The 10,395-nt window shown below is 36.0% G+C and overlaps 1 long non-coding RNA gene across 4 annotated transcripts; it reads right to left on the bottom strand.

The window, feature by feature from the left end:
• Positions 1 to 1,217: 1,217 nt before the first annotated feature.
• Positions 1,218 to 7,868, bottom strand: LOC112189346. Of its 4 annotated transcripts, XR_002931839.2 has the most exons (9): positions 7,622 to 7,868; positions 6,325 to 6,403; positions 5,359 to 5,444; positions 5,206 to 5,269; positions 4,954 to 5,081; positions 3,920 to 4,068; positions 3,591 to 3,727; positions 1,713 to 2,759; positions 1,218 to 1,632 (listed from the first exon to the last, which is right to left on the bottom strand). It is a non-coding gene; the product is annotated as an uncharacterized LOC112189346 (long non-coding RNA). The 4 variants fall into 4 exon arrangements; XR_002931838.2 differs by lacking the exon at positions 1,218 to 1,632 and having other exon boundaries at positions 2,438 to 2,759; positions 3,591 to 3,753; positions 7,622 to 7,854; XR_005806682.1 differs by lacking the exon at positions 1,218 to 1,632 and having other exon boundaries at positions 2,438 to 2,759; positions 3,591 to 3,721; positions 7,622 to 7,854.
• Between the last annotated feature and the right edge of the window lie 2,527 nt (positions 7,869 to 10,395).

Raw genomic sequence — 10,395 nt, 5'->3', positions numbered from 1 at the left:
GATGATATGACCACCTAGGAGAGGTGATTCGCTCACCAAGAGATCGAAAGCAACCGAGAGTGTCAAAAACTCAGATTCTGGCAGACGAACTCAAGAAACAGAACCAATACCAGCACAATATGAGCAGCTATTTCGGATCCAAGATCCGAATTAGGGTACGACCTGGGTCCCAAATGGGGATCCAAATCCGACCTGAAGTCAAAATTGAAACTGATGCAGCAAAAAGAGCCCAAGCCCAAGAAGAGCTACTCTGCGCACCCAGGCAACTGGGCACCTAAGAGGAGTAAGCCCGTTTGGAAATACTTAGGCCATCCAGGCAACTGGGCACCCACCCATCACCGATCTGAGCAGCAGCACCGTTGTCCCTTCTTGAAACAACTCGTCACTCCGCTAGAGAGCAATTTGGGAAGAGAAGTCGAGCGATTGACCTGGAAAAGCACATCTCTGAGTCGATCAGCAGACGATGCCAGAATTGTAACTCCTCCAACCTTCGTCGGAGAAGATTCAGTCGCCGTGGCGTCGTCTCGCTCCATAAGGGGGGTCACCCTCGCCCTTGACCACCTCCGTGATGCAGCCGCCTAACACCTGCTTTAGTCGCCCATGTTTGGGTCGTAAACGACCCACTTCAAATATGGATCTGACCTGAAACTCCTCCCGGAAAAGCATAATAGGAAAAGATCTCCCACCGAAAGCCTATTGGATTGGCAAAACCAAGGCCGCAGTACAAGACTGCACCTGCGGCGATCGCTCCGAGAAACTCAGAGGGTGAAGATAGATGACCACAGCCGTACTCGATTGATACGACATCGAAGATGATGCCGAAATAGCCTGCCATTGAGAATGGAGGAAGGTGCATAGTCGCGAGGCCTGGGGGTAGCGCTCTCTCTGCTAGAGTTTATTTTTCATAGGATATAATCTTGTATATGATAGCTCTACTAGGGTTCATTTTGCATAGGATATAATCTTGTATATGATTTGTTTGATTATGTCAACAATTAGAGAAAATAATAAGGATTAAATACTTGTTACTCCTCAAACATTACCCTGAAAAACAGTTTAGTCCCTCGCCTTTTAAATTAAACTGGATAGTCCTTATTCTCTCTAATTCTCACACAACAGGTCCACACAAGGTCTGAAATGACTATAATACCCCTCACTTCCTCTTTTTTATTATTTCTCTCTTTTCTTTTTCTCTTTTTATCTTTTTATTTTAATCATTTTTTAATTTTTTTTTTTTTTGCCTCTCTCTCTCCCTCCCTGCTCTAGTTCCCCAACCTCAATTCCAGCTCCGATCCCATTTCCAACCAAGACCGAGTTCCACCCCCAAACCGCCACTTAAACCCCCAATCTCTCACCTCATCTGCCTCTTCTGCTCCACCGAATCCCAACAACAAATCCCAACCCCCAAACCGGATCCACTTCTAACGCTCCATTTGACCTGCAAAATGGATGATGTCGGTTTCCTTCTCGGCCCAAACTGTGATGTCGGTCATAACGACCTCGACCCGGAGAACTCAGAGTACAACTTGGAGCTCGAACTCGATGATGCCCACCAACCCAATTTTGAGTTTCTCCCATTTTGCTTTGCTCTGAGCTCACTTTTCGCTGAGAAATCTACGATGATGGAGGTTGCTGTGATGGCGAGTCGTATGAGCTCACAGCTCGACCTGCAACCCAGGATTCAAGATCGGAAAGAAGAAGAAGGAACTTACTCGAAGTAGGGTGAGGAGCGCGATTCTGGCAAAATCCTCGGCGGCGAGGCATTTGTGATGAGATGGGGAATTGGAGCAACTCCGGTGACGACAATGGTGCAATTGCTGCTTTAGGTGAGACCGACAGAATCCTCCTCCTCCTCCATATCCTCCTTCTTTGGAGGATGACTCTAAAGTTGAAGAAACACCAGTGTCTTCTTTGGGGCTTCCCTGCCTCATTTTGCTCTTGCCTTGCGTTGCGTGCAGAGAGAGAGAGAGAATAAACAAATAAAAGAGAGAAAAATTAGAAAAAGAGAGAGGACCAAAAAAAAGTGAGAGGTATAATAGTCATTTTAGACCTATTGTGTGAGAATTCGAGAGAATAAGGATTAAATTGTTTAATTTAAAAGGTGAGGGACTGAACTGTTTTCTAGAGCAAAGTACAGGAAGTAACAAGTATTTAATCCAAATAATAACAAACTAACTAAATTTTTTTTTGATAGGAAGTAGTAATGTGTGTTTATAACAATTAACAAATGATTTTGAAGAAAACAATACATAATGTTTTGAATTTTTTAAACTAAATTTTCAAATTTATTAGTGTGATTGTTTGTAAACTAAAGTATGTCTCCCATATATTCTGTAGTTTTATTAATCATCTTTTATTTTTAAACACTCTGAAGTTTAAATTCTAACTAGACAACATTCCCGCGCGATGCTGCGGGTTTGTTTTTTCTTCTCTCTAATTTGTTCGTAATAGTCACAATTGTAAGATAAAAACTGTTAATTGAAACTGTTTTGATTTTACATATGACACAAAAGTGGTGTTTTATAGTAGAAAAATAAAACTACTACTGTTCTCTCTCTGCAAGTGAGGATGACTTATAATTAAAAAGAATACATCAATATCTACCAACAGAAGAAGCCGAGCTATGGAGCACAGAGGAGGGTATATTTATCCTTGCAGATTTCTTGCCTCTGATAGTGTCAGAGGATTCCTATTTCCGCCTAAAAGAGTGATATATCCGCTGGGGTCCATACATAGTTGTCAATTATCGTCACTGTTGCCTGCACAAAGCAATTAGCATCATTTGCTCTGCCATTCTGATCAATAACATGAATGAGATATTATATCAAAATAGTACAAATGAATAGTAGATTCAGTAATGTAGGATAGTACATCATGGACACAACCAGAAGATATGCAAAGCTGTTGAAATCTATGAGGTTAGATACATAATAGTAGAGATAAATAATGGATTGGTAACAAATGGTACAGAAATTATGCTGGTACGGAAATTATGCAGGTTATTGAGAGTTATATGCAGCATATCGTTTGAACTATCAGAGGTAAGCATTGAGAGATACACTGTACTTTTGTTCAAATCAAATTCAAACAGGGGAGGAGATTAGGGAATGAAAGAATTCAAGCCAATAAAAAAAAAATGTGAGAACCAACTTTTCAAGATTTTTGCTTGCTTATTTTATCTATCTGCCTTCGATTAGGATTTCCCTTTGGGTAAAGAAACTACCTTATATATCTAGCCATCTAAATCAAGTGGCTTTGAATCATCCCGCCTTTCTACTCGCTAATGCTTTCTCTTCCTAAATTGGGAGACAATTATTTACAAAACCAAAGAATGTGCTCCCAATTCACAACCCAAATCATAAAAAGGAAAAGAAATTCCAGCCTCAATATCATTCACCAATTTCTTTTAGGCAATTAAGGGACTTTGAATCGTCCTTCTGTTTTTCACCAGTTTCTTATTTTATTTTTTATTTCTTCTTGTTGCGTTCTTTGAATTTTAAGGGAAAAAGCACACTTCCAGTAGAAGATGAAAAATTTGGGGGAAACAAATAAGAATTTGCAAGAGAAGTGAACTTAGTTATCAGCCTTACATTAGTTGCTTGCATTTGAAGAAGTTGCTTCTAATTATGGAACGTCAGTTCGACTGCTTCTTCCTCATGAAGCTCGATCAGCATATGCCTTCAACTTCACTTTTGATGAGGAAAGAGACAAACTGCAACTTCTGTTACTGAACAATTGATGAATACACAATCACTGAAAAGTTAATGAGATAAGTCATTTAGCAAGTAGCAACAACGTAACAGAGCCAAAACAAAACAAAAAGTTTGAACCAAAAACCAATTTCAATGATGATCTCATTCACACAGAAGCAACGATGAACATTAAATTGAGCATCTACACTAATTGACCGAGATCATACCTTGCTAGTATGTAATATTCTGGATGGTGTGAATTTGATTTCAACAGCACTAACTTGCTTGCATGAGTTGTAATGATGGGATCCCCATTGAAGGCTGCAATGTCTATTTCTTCTTTTTTTTTGAAAGAAATTGGTATATGCCTGCAGCACTACATATAAGCAAGAGATTTAGATATAGGAAGAGTGCAACGTGCGGTACAAATAAATCAAAATAAATCAATCTACAACTCATGGACAAAAATATTATTGATTGTACACTCTCTGAGGCCAATGGCCCAATATTGGCCTAAATGATTTGTGGATTTAAAATTCACAGTCACAGGTTATTCTAACACTAATATTGGCCAGTGGCATGTACATATGGTTATGACAGAATCATTTTGCTTAAAACAAAGAAACACACCCGACCGTTCTATCTCTTGATTATGGCTGAGTTGATAGTCTGGAACAGTCTTGAGTATCAAGTTTGAGCAATAATGGAGGTTAACTTGCTACATACTTGATACTTTTCAAGAATGTCATTAGTTTGTTCTGTTATTACTTTTTGAGAATGTACCAAACACTCAAATAATTGGCTTTGACTTTGAAGGATCCCTATGACTATAGAGGTGATCAAGTTTCTTCTGTTTCTATGTTGTTTCTTCTATTTTCAGTTTCTATTACTATCTGCACAATAAAATTGAGCTATCTGCAAGTGAAATCACCTATAGTTCTCATATATCAAAATGATCACATAAACGCTCATACATAGCATCACCGATCAAAAGTCCCACTATTGAAATAAGTTAATCATCTAATTAGTTCAATCAACAAAATTACTAATATAACATTACGAAATCTTAGTTAATCCTATGAAATTTCAGCGATGATTAAGGATATTTTTTGATGAGATATGACCGAATGGATCAAATGTTTTTAATGAATATCATTATCACAACAAAACCCAAATATAATTCTGCCATTTAAAGAAAGAAAGGATCAAGGATACACCCAGCCAAGAAAAAAATAGGATGAAAATGAAGAAAAGCCTGAACCTGCACCAAAAACTTGGTATGGTTGCGATCGACGGCTATTGAAGATGAAACCAGCAAACTCTGAACTTTCTCTTCCAGTTCCTTTGTCAAGCAGATCCAGAATAGATTGTCTGTTTCTCATTCGCTCCCTGTCGGTGTGAACGAAACAAACACAGTGTCACTTTGTCTATCCAACTCTTTAATAGCTCATAGGAGACGTACAGGTGTCAGGGGCAAAGTTGGTAAACCCCAAATAGAAATAAGGTGGTGTACTTTGAAAATTCAGAGTTGTGATTGAATTTTGCTTCCTCTTGCCATGGAAATTCTGCTTCAATCCCTGCATTGAATTCATAATTTCTAAGCTGCGATGTGAAATTAGAAAATCAGGGCAGAGAAGACCAGAAAACACAAAAGGCTGAAAGACACCTGCTCAAAGCTAGAAACCTAATCACATTTCAAGATCCTAGCCGTCCAAAATTTGGGATGAAGTCCTCATAGAACGCCAAGGGTCCCTGCAAAGCAACAAATCTGCAAATATCAATATTTTTATAGTGAGCCTTTGCACTTAACAAAGAGGTATATTAAATGGTGACAAAATCAAAATTCTTCTAAACCCTACTCCTGTCCAAACATAGATACAATGGCATATATACTATTGAAATGGAAACTAAATCACCTGTATGTTATATTTGGATCAACAACTTAAATGTAAAAGGTTTCAAATTAACATCTCACCTATAAGGATACATAAATATTCACAAATTCTTGAACCAAAATATGTTATAAATATGGGAGCATTTACAGTTAGAGGAGAAATGTTCATTACCAATTCTTACAGCTGTTTGCTGTTATTTATACAGAGAGAGACATTGAGAGTGAAGTCTTTGTTTTGTCCTTCATATGCAAATATAATGAAATGTATTTGTTATATATTAGGTAATAAAATGTTTACGGTATATGAGAATGATTCATATGTCGACAATATAAAATTTTTCTGTAGCATTGAGAACTTCATATCATAGATTCTGGAGTACATCCTTATAGACTATATTTTTTGTATATTTGTTTGGTATTTCACTATTATTGTTTATTAAAGTTTTTATTCCTTCTCTTGATGTAACTCTAGATAATGCAACGTATAGTTGTCCATGCAAAATCTAATAGCTAAGATAACTGAAATCAAGTGGCAGAGAATAAGAAACAAAGCTGATCTTCTTTCTTTTAGTATACCATAAGCATTTCAACAGTAAAATTCCTTTTCACAGCACTTTTACGATACTTTATACATCAATATTTATAATAATTTAATTCAAATTTGAATATTAACTTTATAACTATTTGGTGAAGAGCTAAATAATTGTATGCAAAAATAAATAAGATAGAAAATTCCACCTAACACCGCATTCGAGTAAGTTTCCATATCTATTGATATTCGTTTTGCCAACAAAGATCTTCAGAACCCAGCAGCAACCTGAGGAAAAAAAGTAGCAGCACATTAGAGATTGTACATTCGACATGCATAATTGCATATTATGAAATGATAATATCAAAGACCATCCAAGACACCAGAACTTCATAGCCTATCTATACATCTAACCAAGAGCTGGAAAATATATCAGCATGTTCATATTGATTTAAAAAAAATCAATCCACCAATTGAGTATTAAAAAAAACATAAAAAAAATAACTGAAATCAAGGTTCAGATGAAACCAGCAACCAAAAGGTTTGATTGAAGTATATCGGCAGCAAGAAGAAAAAACCACATTCACATAAAGAGAGAGAAACCTATGAAAAGGTACATACCTGAGAAGCTAAGTCACTTCAAAGCCTAGAAAGAAAGAAGAGCAGCACAAAACATAAAGCTGAGGAGGAGTAATGGTACACAATTCTTCATTGTTATACCAATTTGGTTATGTTTCAGCCAAGGCTTCGAAACTAAACAACTAAATCAATGCTCCGACGTTATACCAAAGGATGAAAACCAGATCATTTTTCAGCTTTTATGAAATCCAGAGGCAGAGGTTATAAACAACATCATAACAGAAAGTGCAGCATAACATGCAACTCAATCATGACAAAAGTTCAATAAATCAAAAAGTAATATCCCCAATACTTTCTGATTTTGTACCACCAAATGCTGCAAGCAGTTTTGGTTATTCTTATTGCTACGTATAATCACAAAAACATAGATTGAATAACTCAAAGCTGCTTGACTTTCTAATGCCACTATTCTGGTCCATCCATGAGTGTAACAGGGCTTTAGCTCTATTTGATTTCCAAAAATGAGAAATGATTAAACCAAATATAGCATAGATAAATCTGAATCTACCTGGCTGGGGGCTGAGATTAATATAGTCAATTGAAGATAAGCATGATCATCAATATTTTAATAGCATAAAACTAATGGTGTTGAAAGCCATCAATGCACACACGACTGGTTATTAATGAAATTGGGGAGCACCAGTTCTTTGCTCTCATTGTTATTCATGATTCACGCTTTGTGAAATTCTTTAGTGTAAACTGGTTAATACCAAGAATGAAGTCAAATACAAATTCTCAAAAGTTAGATAACGCTATAAAATCGAGCCCCTCTGAACCATAAGCATCTCATACAAATCAAATATTACCCAAAAGAGCTCAACAATCATTGAAGCCAAACTTAAACTCAGAAACAAAGTACTGACTAACCTATGTAGCTTCTCCAGAGGTAACCCAAACTTAATACTGTGTTCGTCCTCCTTCAATTCCGAAAAGCCCCAGAATTATCTACCCTTTCTGCACAGATCAAGCAAACAACCGGAAACCAACACCTCTCTCTATCTCTCTATCTCTCTCTGCGAAGCAAATAACCTCTCTGTCTCTATCAATCTCTAAGCTGTTTCTGCACACCCTCTTATCTGTTTCTGCGCATCAAATAAACGAAGACGCGAGAAGCCCAGTATTCGGTGGCGGCACAGCAGATCAACAGGTGGGCTTGGTCATTTCGGAAAACATAGAAGGGCAAAATAGACAATCCACTGTTCATAAGGAAAACTAGTATAATATAATTACACCCCTGATAGTTACTAATAAAATTTCCAATATAGGAATATACGTCGTCGGTGAGTGACTTGTCAGTTAATGTAGTGTGCATCAGTCACATTCACTTGCATGTGCTAATGTCAACAGCTGGTTAATTAGGCTCCACGAAAGCCTAGTCCATCTAAAGGTTATGCCCACTATCTCTTTTTTGATTATGACTAATTACCTGTATATTAGACGAGGACCATAACTATATGGCAATTGCAATAATGACCTAATTGCTATCTTTTCAAAGTGTAATTCAAAGTGTACGACACTCACTCGTACAGGTACCACCATACGTTGCCTTTAAAACCTTCATTCTTTTTTCAACTAGAGGGAAAATGAACTTTATTTTGTCATACAATTTTATAACAAACTCCTTTCACTGTTTATGTCATTTTCATTTCCATTAAACATTCCAAACCGAAATTAACATTAAAACTGACAACTTTTTATATCAGAATGCATAACATGTTTGTAAAGTACACAAGCTGTGAACGGAAATAAATTGAGACCATAGATTGAATATGCTCTTGTTCCTAATGTATTACATCTAAATTGACTTGAATTCTAATAAAAAAAAGAGTAATACTCTTTGCTCTTAGATCGTGTCGGTTAGGAAAATGATTATTGTCCTCAGTTAAGGTTTAAGATTTGAGGCATCTAACGTGGCATTTCCATATCAATTAATATGCTTTTCCTGTCAATATATTTTCATGTCATATTTTGAGAAATTAATTTAAAATTTGTAGCTTTTAATTTTAAAATTTTTTCTTCTAAATATATATATGTAAAACTAACCCATCAGTTCTTCTGACACCTAGCATATCTACCATGGTATTTTCTATTTTTGCCAATCGCTAGTCAATTGATCACCAAAATATTTATCTGATCAAAACTACAATGTTTGGTTATATTGTTAAAATTTTATATTCATCGCTGAATGGTTATAAACAATTATGTAAGTCCAAATCAATTCATTATTGTTCTTGCAGTATATAAGGTAAAGTAAAAGCAGAAGTCCACATAAATTGAAACATTGAGACTTTGAGAGGAAGAAGAGATCTTTGCATTTTTATTTTCCATGAGCCCAACCAAAGGTGATTCTCAGTAAATAGAGAAGCAGATGAGCAATAGCCATGGCGTTGTTCGAGCAGTATACGAGGATGATGGATGAGACAGAGTCTATAGAGAAAATTACGAAATGTATGAATTGTGAAATAATGTGAAGAAATTAGCATGGAGTAATATTTATCAGGTTATTAATTTTTGAAGTGATAAATAATGATGATATGTACACGATTTGGCATGTCATATAAGATTGAGGTCTAAAACTAACCTTATTTGAAACCCTCTATCATTGTCGGTAATAATTTCATCACACAAATTATAACTCTAGCTAAGGCATATTAATTAAAATACTTGTAGATCGATCGAGTTGTACAATGTTAATTCATTATTGACAATTACCATTGATGTGTATAACATGCGTAAAAGTCTCCAAGTGTCAAACTAACAGAACCTTAATTATAAAACCTTGATTGGGTATATATAGAGTTCATATCATATTATGTGATTAAATACATCAGTCTTATTATTTATTAAGGATGTATGACCTCCAAGATATTTGAAGCTATCCATTCTCTGGAGACGGCCAAAGTACATAGTACACTTCTTATCAAAGCTCGAGCTAGTTAGGTGAAATGAGTGGTAGCAGGATACTTAATCAAATAATTAAACTTTCAGAAATGAGTAAACAAAAATAGAAAATACGTCTAAAAGTGTCTCATGTCTCAACCGAACTAATAATTGTTCAAATTACCACGCAACTGATATAAAAACGCTTCAATTTCATATTAGCATGCTTCCATATATTTTTCATTGAACAAGGCTTTCCCGATTCTAATGACAAATTTCTTGGTTCCTATATATGAGTTAACTGCATTTAAGTGCTAGTACCTCGTAAGATTTTAGGCGATACTACTCCTCATGATCGATTGATCTCTTTCTAATTATAAATGATAATTCAAGCTTAGCTCCATAGTGATCTCAATCATGGGCCACTGATCGAAAGTCTGAAACAACAAGATCAACAAATTATAATGCTGCATTAGCCACAGATCGATCGAGATATACATTAGTGGATCGATATTGATATGTCGGATGGAATGCAGTTTCTTTCTGTCCTCCATGGTCCAATCTAATATGGAAATCGATCGCTTTCCATTACCACAGCTCATAATCAGAAATGTGGTTTACTGAAAAAAGCCGGAAATTGGGAAAGTACTTACTTCTACTTCCTACGTACAACCCGAGAATGAACTCAATAATGAACTTTAATTTTAGTGCGCTAACTGAACTCAATAATGCACTATTAGTGATTTAGTGCGCTAGTCCTC

Source organism: Rosa chinensis, chromosome 2 (genome assembly GCF_002994745.2).
Source record: "Rosa chinensis cultivar Old Blush chromosome 2, RchiOBHm-V2, whole genome shotgun sequence".
NCBI lineage: Eukaryota > Viridiplantae > Streptophyta > Magnoliopsida > Rosales > Rosaceae > Rosa > Rosa chinensis.
Note: the sequence above shows the minus strand (reverse complement) of the source record. Positions and strands in the feature narration are given on the sequence as shown.